The sequence below is a fragment of the Equus quagga genome, chromosome 10, assembly GCF_021613505.1.
Source record: "Equus quagga isolate Etosha38 chromosome 10, UCLA_HA_Equagga_1.0, whole genome shotgun sequence".
NCBI classification, from domain to species: domain Eukaryota; kingdom Metazoa; phylum Chordata; class Mammalia; order Perissodactyla; family Equidae; genus Equus; species Equus quagga.
The window spans coordinates 18,185,850-18,196,771 of NC_060276.1; positions in this window are offsets into that span (position 1 = coordinate 18,185,850).

Genomic DNA, 10,922 nt, shown 5'->3' on the forward strand with positions numbered 1-10,922 from the left:
AGTTATTAGAAATTCTTTGTCTGCTAACTTATATGTCTGGATCACCTGTGGGTTTGTGTCTATTGTCTGGTTTTTTTTCCTTAGGTTTTCAGTCATATGGCCACGTCTCTTGTAATTCCTAGAAAGTTTTGAATGAATGTCAACCAGTTGTGCATAAATAATTATATAGGCTTTAAATGATATCTTCCCTCAGAGAGGATTCACTCTTTTCTCTGTTAAGTGGATCAAGTAAGGGCAGATCACCTTGACTGAATCAGTAACTATGCTGAATTAAGGCCAGGTTAAATGTCAGTAAAACCCTTCTACTTTTCTTTTGCTCCTGCTTCTAAGGAACTTTCATCTGCTAATCTTCTGTGTTCAATGAAGCCCTTACCTTTGGCAGGTCTTGAAATTTAATCCTTATCTACTCAGCACAATGAGACTGTTCAAAACACTACTTTGTTTTTGAGCTTTTCTACTTAGCTTCTTAATTTCCAGATGCAAGGATGGCTCACCATATGCAAATCAATAAACATAGTACACCACATTAACAGAATGAAGGATAAAAACCATATCTCAATAGATTCAGAAACAGCATTTTGCAAAATTCAACTCCCTCCCATGATAAAAAGTACAAACAAACTAGGTATAGAAGGAATTTACCTCAACATAATAAAAGTCATATATGAAAAGCCCTCAGCTAGCATCATACTCAATGGTGAAAAAAATAAAAGCTTTTCTCTAAGATCAGGAACAAAGAAACAATGCTACTCTTGTCACTTCTATTCAACATAGTAGGAAGTCTTAGCCAGAGCAAGTAGGCAAGAAAAAGAAATAAAAAGTATCCAAATCAGAAAGAAGAAATAAAAATGTTTCTGTTTTTAGATGACATGTTCCTATACATAGAAAACCCCAAAGACTCCACCAGAAAAAGACTTTTAGAACTAATAAACGATTTCAGTAAAGTTGCAGGATCGAAAATCAACATACAAAAATAAGCTGCATTTTTATGAACTGTCCAAAAAGGAAATTAAGAAACAATCCCACTTACAATAGCATCAAAAGGACTAAAATACTTAGGAATAAACTTAACCAAGGAAGTGAGAGACTTGTACACTGAAAACCACAAAACATGAATGAAAGAAATTAAAGAAGACACAAATAAATGAAAAGACATCCCATGTTCATGGATTGCATGACTTAATATTGTTAAAATGTCCATACTATCCAAAAAATTTAAATATTCAATGCAATCCCTATAAAAATACTAATGCATTTTTTAGTCAAGTAGAAAAAAACAATCTTAAAATTCATACAGAAACACAAATGAGGGGCCGGCCCAGTGCTGCAGCCGTTAAGTTCACACTTTCTGCTTCTCGGCGGTCTGGGGTTCACTGGTTTGGATCCCGGGTGCGGACATGGCACCGCTTGGCATGCCATGCTGTGGCAGGTGTCCCACATATAAAGTAGAGGAAGATGGGCACGATGTTAGCTCAGGGCCAGCCTTCCTCAGCAAAAAGAGGAGGACTGGCAATAGTCAGCTCAGGGCTAATCTTCCTCAAAAAAAAAAGAAGGGAAACACAAATGACCCCAAATAGCCAAGGTAATCTTGAGCAAGAAGAACAAAGATAGAGGTATCACATTTCCTGATTTCAAAATATATTGCAAAGTTACAGTAATTAAAACAGTAGGATAGTGGCATAAAAACTGCCATATAGACCAAAGGAACAGAATGGATAGCCCAGAAACAAACCCACACATATACAATTAATTGGTCTTCAACAAAGGTGCCAAGAATACACAATGGGGAAAGGATAGTCTCTTTAACAAATGATGTTGGGAATACTGGTTATCCACATACAAAAGAATAGAACTGGACCCTTATTTTACATCATTCACAACAAGCAACTCAAAATAAATTAAATATTTAAACATTAAGACTTGAAAATATAAACCTCCTAGGAGAAAACACAAGGGAAAGTCTTCTTGACATTGATCTTGGCAATGATTTCTTGGATACGACACCAAAAGCACAAGCAACAAAAGCAAAAATAGACTAGTGGGACTACATCAAACCAAAAAGCTTCTGCACAGCAAAGGAAACTATCAACAGAGTGAAAGACAATCTATAGAATGGGAGAAAATATTTGCAAACCATCTAGCTGATAAGGGGTTTATATCCCAAATATATAAGTAACTCCTACAACTCAATAGCAAAAACAAACAAAAAGATAACCTGATTTAAAAATGGGCAAAGGACCTGAATAGATATTTCTCCAAAGAAAACATGCAAATGGCTGACAGGCATCTGAAAACATGTTTAACATCACTAATCATCAGGGAAATGCCAATCAAAGCCAGAATAAGATATCACCTCACACCTGTTAGAATGCCTGTTAGCAAAAAGATGAGAGAGAAAAAATGTTGGTAAGGATGTAGAGAAACTGGAAAGCTTGTACACTGTTGGTGGGAATATACATTGGTGCAGCCACTATAGAAAACAGTATGGAGGTTCCTCAAAAAACTAAAAATAGAACTGCCATATGACCCAGCAATCCCACTTCTGGGTATTGTCCAAAAGAATTGTAATCAGAATCTCGAAGTGATATCTGCACTGCCATGTTCATTGCAGCATTATTCACAATAGCCAAGATTTGGAAACAGCCTAAATGTCCTTTGACAAGTGAATAGATAAAAAAAATGTGGTATGTCTCTATCTATTTAAATATATGTATATATATATATATTTGCAAACCATCTATCTGATAAGGAATTAATATCTATATTATTAATATATATATACATACAACAGAATATATATGTTAATGTTAATGCTAATATATATGTTGATGTTAATATATATACACATACATATAATGGAATATTATTCAGCCTTAAAAAAAGAAGGAAATCCTGACATATGCTACAACACAGATAAATCTGGAGGACCTTATGCTAAGTGACATGCAGAGTTTCAAAATTAAACAAATTTCTGGAGGCAAACTCTGGATATGTGTCAGCTTCATTCCTTTTCCTTTCGCTTTTAACTGGAGTCTTGGCACCACAAATCAGCCCCTAATAGCAACCAAAAGCTGTTTTTCCTACGTTCCCTAGAAGCGGCCCACTGTCTAGCCAAGGCCCAGATTCTCAGTATCTTAACTATGCATCCAGAATTTGCAAATTACCCCAGGGAAAAACTACTGCTCCTCTCAGTGGTTCAATTCTCTTTGAAATTTTGGCCCCTCCAAAGCTGATTGCTTCAGCAGCTTCCAATGCCTTTACACACACACACACACACACACACACACACACACACACACACACATATTCTTGGTTTCACATTGTGGTTTTAATTTAGATTTGCCAGATGACTTTTATTTTTTTACTATCAGTTTGTCTCTTTTTCTTTTTTTTATTGAGGTTATGATAGTTTACAACATTGTGAAATTTCAGTTGTGCATTATTATTTGTCAGTCACCTTGTAGGTGTACCCCTTCACCCTTTGTGCCCATGTCGCCAGCCCCCTTCCCCCTGGCAACCACTAAATAGTTCTCTTTGTCCATGTGTTTATTTATCTTCCACATATGAGTGAAATCACACAGTGTTTGTCTTTATATGGCTTATTTCACTTAACATAGTACCCTCAAGGTCCTTCCGTGTTGTTGCAAATGGGATGATTTTGTCATTTTTTATGGCTAAGTAGTGTTCCATTGTAGATATATATCATATCTTCTTTATCCAATCATCAGTCGATGGGCACTTAGGTTGCTTCCACATCTTGGCTATTGTGAATAATGCTGCAATGAACGTAGGGGTACATAAGTCTCTTGGAATTGCTGATTTAGAGTTCTTTGGATAGATATCCAGTAGTGGGATAGCTGGGTCATATGCTATTTCTATTTTTAATTTTTTGAGAAATCTCCATACTGTTTTCCATAGTGGCTGCACCAGTTTGCATTCCCACCAGCAGTGTATGAGGGTTCCCTTTTCTCCACATCCTCTCCAACATTTGTTATTTTTGGTCTTAGTGATTATAGCCATTTTAACAGGCGTAAGATGGTATCTTAGTGTAGTTTTGATTTGCATTTCCCTCACGATCAGTGATGGTTGAGCGTTCTTTTCATGTGCCTATTGGCCATCTGTACATCTTCTTTGGAGAAATGTCTGTTCATATCCTGTGCCCATTTTTTTCATCAGGCTGTTTGATTTTTTGTTGTTGAGTTCTTTATATTATGGAGATTAACCCTGTATAGGATATATGATTTGCAAATATTTTTTCCTAGTTGATGGGTTGTCATTTCATTTCAATCCTGGATTCCCTTGCCTTTTAGAAGCTCTTTAATCTGATGAAGTCCCATTTGTTTATTTTTCTTTTGTTTCCCTTGTCCAAGAAGACATGGTGTCTAAAAAGATCCTTTTAAGACCAATGTCAAAGAGTGTACTGCCTATATTTTCTTCTAGAAATTTTATGGTTTCAGGTCTTACCTTCAAGTCCTTGATCCGTTTTGAGTTTATTTTTGTGAATGGTGTAAGATAATGGTCTACTTTCATGTGCCTGTCTAGTATTCCTAGCACTATTTAAAGAAGAGAATTTCCTTTCTCCATTGTATGTTCTTAGTTCCTTTGTCAAAGATTAGGTGTCCGTAGATGTGTGGTTTTATTTCCGAGCTTCCAATTCTGTTCCATTGATCTATGTGCCAGTACCATGCTGTTTTGATCACTATAGCTTTGTAGTACATTTTGAAGTCAGGGATTGTTATGCCTCCAGCTTTGTCCTTTTTTCTCAGGATTACTTTAGCAACTCAGGGTCTTTGGTTGCCCCATGTGAATTTTAGGATTCTTTGTTCTATTTCTGTGAAGAATGTCATTGAGATTCTGATTGGGATTGCATTGACTCTGTAGATTGCTTTGGGTAGTACAGATATTTTAATTATGTTTATTCTTCCAATCTATGTGCATTGAATGTTTTTCCATTTCTTTATGTCGTCATCAGTTTCTTTCAGAAAAGTCTTGTAGTTTTCATTGTTTAGGGCTTTCACTTTCTTGGTTAAATTTATTGCAAGATATTTTATTCTTTTTGTTGCGATTGTGAATGGAATTGTGTTCTTAATTCTCTTTCTGTTAGTTCATTATTAGAGTATAGAAATGCAACTGATTTTTGTAAGTTCATTTTGTATGCTGCAAGACTGTTGTAATTGTTGATTATTTCTAATAGCTTTCCGATGGATTCTTTAGAGTTTTCTGTATATAAAATCATGTCATCTGCAAACAGCGAGAGTTTCACTTCTTCATTGCCTATTTGGATTCCTTTTATTTCTTGCCTAATTGCTCTGGCCAAAACCTCCAGTACTATGTTGAATAAGAGTGGTGAGAGTTGTCTTGTTCCTGTCCTCAGAGGGATGGCTTTCAGTTTTTCCCCATTGAGTATGATATTGGCTGTTGGTTTGTCATATATGATCTTTATTACGTTGTGGTACTTTCCTTCTATACCCATTTTATTGAGTGTTTTTATCATAAATGATCTTGGATCTTGTCGAATGCTTTCTCTGCATCTATTGAGATGATCATGTGATTTTTGTTCCTCATTTTGTTATTAATGTGGTGTATCACATTGATTGATTTATGGATGTTGAACCATCCCTGCATCCCTGGTATAAATCCCACTTGACCGTGGTGTATGATCTTTTCAGTGTATTGCTGTATTCAGTTTGCCAATAGTTTGTTGAGGATTTTTGCATCTATGTTCATCAGCGATATTGACCTGTAATTTTCCTTCTTCATGTTGACCTTTGTCTGGCTTTGGTATCAGGGTGATGTTGGCCTTGTAGAATGTGTTAGGAAGTGTTCCATCTTCCTCAATTTTCTGGAATAGTTTGAGAAGGATAAGTATTAAATCTTCTTTGAATGTTTGGTAGAATTCTCCAGAGAAGCTGTCTGGTCCTGGACTTTTATCTTTGGGGAGGTTTCTGATTACTGCTTCACTCTCTTTACTTATGGTTGGTCTATTCAGATTCTCTATTTCTTCTTGATTCATTTTTGGGAGGTTGTAAGAGTCTGAGAATTTATCCATTTCTTCTAGGTTGGCCAATTTGTTGGCATATAGTTTTTCATTGTATTCTCTTATAATCTTTTGTATTTTTGTGGTATCCATTGTAATTTCTCCTCTTTCATTTCTAATTTTATTGATTTCAGTCTTCTCTCTTTTTTCCTTAGTGAGCCTGGCTAAGGGTTTGTCAATTTTGTTTATGTTCTCAAAGAACCAGCTCTTTGTTTCATTGATCCATTCTACTGTCTTTTTTATTTCAATTTCATTTATTTCTGCTCTAATTTTTATTATTTTCCTCCCTCTACTGACTTTGGGCTTTTTTTGTTCTTCTTTTTCTAATTCTGTTAGGCGTAGTTTGAGATTACTTATTTGAGATTTTTCTTGTTTGTTGAGGTGAGCCTGTATTGCAATGAATTTCCCTTTCAGGATCACTTTGGCTGCATCCCAAGTGAGTTGGTATGGTTTGTTTTCATTTTCATTTGTCTCCAGATAATATTTGATTTCTCATTTGATTTCTTTAATGATCAATTGGTGGTTTAGTAGCATATTGTTTAATCACCACATCTTTGCCCCTTTCCCAGCTTTTTTCTTGTAATTGATTTCTAGTTTCATAGCATTATGGTCAGAAAAGATGCTTGACATTATTTCAATTCTCTTAAATTTATTGAGACTTGCTTTGTTTCCTAACATACACACGTATATTTTTTTAAAATTTTCCCCAGCTTTCTAATTGCTCTTGGTGAGACTGAAGGCAAAGGCCCATTGAGGGATTTAAACAGAGAACTCGCATGACCAACTTTGCATTTAGTAAAAGTCACTCTGGAGGCAGTGTGGAGGATGGTGTACTAGTTTTGTAATAGCTGTTGTTTTAATTCACTGTATTAGTTTGATAGGGCTGTCATAAACAACAGAAATTAATTTTCTCAGAGTTCTGGAGGCTAGAAGTCTGAGATTATGGTGTTGTCAGGGGTGGTTTCTGCTGAGGCCTCTCTCCTCGATTTCCAGATAGCTGTCTTCTCTCTATGCCTTCATGTTATATTCCCTCTGTACCTATTTGTGCCCCAATTTTCTCTTCTTATAAGGACACTAGTCATATTGGGTAAGGCCCCACCTAATGACCTTACTTTAACTTAATTACCTCTTTAAAGATCCTGTCTCCAAATATAGTCACATTATAAGTTACTGGGGGTTAAGACCTCAACATACTAATTTTGGGAGGTGGGGCATAATTCAGCACATAACAGATGGATTGTATGAAAGCAAAAGTGGAGTCAGGGAGGCCAATGAGAAAGCTATTGCAGTAATCCAGGAGAGAGAGATTTTGTCAGGTTGGACTAAATAATGGCATAGGGGCTGGAGATAATTGGACTGCTTCAAGGGACCGTCAGAAGATCGAATAGATAGGATTTGGTAATTCTGAATACGATATGTTAAGATGATGAGGGAAGAGTCAAGCATGATACCCGATTTTCTAATTTGAGCATAAAGTAGAGGATAATAAACATAACGTGGATCGGGAAGAGTTGTCATCTGAGATGCAAACATAACTTCCTTTCTCTCCTGCATTCTACGATAAAGCTTAAGCCCTGGGATGCTGCTCCCTTACAGCTATATGTGGTCTTGTGACTAAGAATGTGTGTGGAAGTGATGCCTGCAAGCTCTGAGTTACTCCCTTAAAAGGAAATGGTTTACCCCATACTTCCTTTTTCTTCCTTCCTTCTTTTTTTTTTAATTGAGGTAACACTGGTTTATAACATTATATAAATTTCAGGTATACATCGTATTTTGATTTCTGCATAGATTACATCATGTTTACCACCCAAAGACTAATTACCATCCATCACTGTACACATGTGCCCTATCACCTCTTTTGCCCTCCTCCCTCCCCTCTTCCCCTCTGGTAACCACCAAGCTAATCTCTGTATCTATGTATTTGTTTATTGTTGTTTTTATCTTCTGAATGAAATCATGTGATATTTGACTTTCTCTCTCTGACTTATTTTGCTTGGCATGATAATATTAAGGTCTATCTATGTGTTGCAAATGGCAAGATTTCATCTTTTTTTATAGTTGAGTAGTATTCCCTTGTGTATATATACCACATTATCCATTCATCTGTCAATGGGCACTTAGGTTGTTTCTAAGTCTTGGCTATTATGAATAACACTGCAATGGACATAGGGGTCATACATCTTTACACATTTGTGTTTTTATGTTCTTTGGATAAATATCCAGCAGTGGAATAGCTGGATCATATGGTAGATCTATTCTTAATTTTTTGAGGAATCTCCACACTATTTTCCATAGTGGCTATTCCAGTTTACATTCCCACCAACAGCGAATGAGAGCTCCCTTTTCTTCACATCCTCTCCCACACTTGTTATTTCTTGTCTTGCTAATTATAGCCATTCTGACCGGGGTGAGGTGATATCTCATTCTAGTTTTGATTTGCATTTCCCTAATGATTAGTGATGTTAAACATCTTTTCATGTGCCTGTTGGTTACCTGTATATCTTTGGGAAAACGTCTGTTCAGATATTTTGCCCATTTTTTAATTGGGTTGTTAGTTTTTTAGTTGTTGAGATGTATGAGTTCTTTATATATTTTGGATATTTACCTCTTATCAGATATAAGGTTTGCAAATACCTTCTCCCAATTGTTAGGTTGTCTTTTCATTTTATTGATGGTTTCCTTTGCCTTGCAGAAAACTTTTAGTTTGATGTAGTCCCATTTGTTTATTTTTTCTTTTGTTTCCCTTGCCTGGGGAGACATGATATTCAAAAAGATGCTGCTAAGATCGACATTGAAGAGCATACTGCCAATGTTTTCTTATAGAAGTTTTATGGTTTCAGGCCTTACATTCAAGTCTTACTCCATTTCGAGTTAATTTTTGCGTATGGTGTAAGATAATGATCTATTTTCATTCTTTTGCATGTGGCTGTCCAGTTTCCCCAACACTATTTATTGAAGAGACTTTCCTTTCTCCCTGGTATGCTCTTGGCTTCCTTGTTGAATATTGGCTGTCCACAGATGTGTGGGTTTATTTCTGGGCTCTCGATTCTGTTCCATTAATCCGTATATCTGTTCTTGTACCAGTAACATGCTGTTTTGATTACTATAGCTTTGTAGTATGTTTTGAAATCAGGGAGTATTTTACCTCCAGCTTTGTTCTTTCTTCTCAGGATTCTTTTGGCTATTCTGGGTCTTCTATTGTTCCATATAAATTTCAGGATTCTTTGTTCCATTTCTGTGAAAAATGTCACTGGGACTTTGATAGGGATTGCACTGAGTCTGTAGATTGCTTCAGGTAATATGGATATTTTAATTATGTTTATTTTTGCGATCCAAAGGCACAGAATATCTTTCCATTTCTTTGTGTCTTCTTTGATTTCTTTCAATCTTCCTCCCTTCTTAGGGGCTAAAACACAGACATAGTGGTGATGAACCAGTTTTGACTATGCAGAGAAAGAAAATATTTTAGGGGATGATGGAACCACAAGATAGAAGGACTTGGGTTCTCTGCTACTAAATTCTTAAGTGCTATGAGCAAGTCCCTTCCTCTCTCTGGGCCTCAGTTTTCCCCTCTATAAAGTGAAGGTGCGAACAGGTGATTTCCAGGAGTTCTGCTAGCTCTAAACTTCTATACGTCTTTGAATGCAGCCACAGGCTGTATGTCAGTGCCTGAAGTTCTAGGTAAAGATTGACTTTCTCATGTCTCCTATGTTAAAATGCAAAGCATCCAGGGAAAGTCCCATTAAATCTCAAGTATTTCAATGTGAACGTGTTTCTGTTGATCCTATGGATTTTTCTAGATGGATCAAAGGACGAATCTGGGATCCACAGCCTCCTAGATTGATCACAAAGTGGAACACAGAGGAGGAGGAGCTATCAAGAAAAGGAGGAAATGTGGCAGAGGCATCCTTACTATTCAGGCACCATCATTCTCCATCCTAGCTTTGCAGGGAGGCCTGCCTGGGGAAATTCAACCACTAGTGGGACAAAGGCCAACCCACTCAGATTCCCAAAACTGGGGCAAACAGTGTGTCTTTGGGCATTACCAGGGGCCATCCCTTGAAGAACTTCCTCCCTTGAAGAACTTTGGAGCAAAATTCTCATCAGTCATCTTTCACCTTCCAAGCTTGGCCCCTCCCAATGTTCCCAAATTGGGGAAACTTCCCAGGCTTTGGGCTAGAGTTGGTGGATTTTCTCGAGGTGCTGATTGGGACATTGCTCTGGATGGCATCCAACTTGCCAGGTGTCTGGGTGGAGGCAATCAGAGAAGCCCTGATGGGGCAGACCCTGCATGTAGTTTTTGGTTCCTTGTTGGAAAGGCTAATAAACTTTCTGTGAAGACTGCTGTATCTGCACTTTGGGTTGTTTGCTGATCAGAGGGCAATCAATGATTATGCCTCTCTTCACATGCTTCTGTTAGCACACATGATTCTAAATGCCCTTCTGCCTTGAGTGTTAGTCAATGGAAAGGGGCTCAGTTCTGTGAATCTGATGAGATAAGCCTTGAGACATAGGTGCCATGTTTATAATTCCAGTCACCATACAGAAAGGGCACTGGGGCCCAGTTTTGCCCTAACTGCTTCTCCACCCAACCTCACCTGCCTGACATTCCTTTGCTGATGCCCCTGCCTTTCCTTTGTTCACCTTTGTTCAGTACTTAGAAAGAAATGAAGCAGGGTGCAAAGCAGGCTGGTGGAGGGATTCTGGAACAACTGTGGCATGCACAGCCCAAGTTCAGTGGCCAAGTGAGTCTTTTTAAGGGCAGTGGGGAGGGGGCCACAGGAAATTCAAATGAAAGCATCTTGGTGGACTAATACAGAGGCCAGGATCACTGGCAGCCAGTCCTGGATCCTAGTGCTGCTCCATCCTTATTCATGCTTTAGCT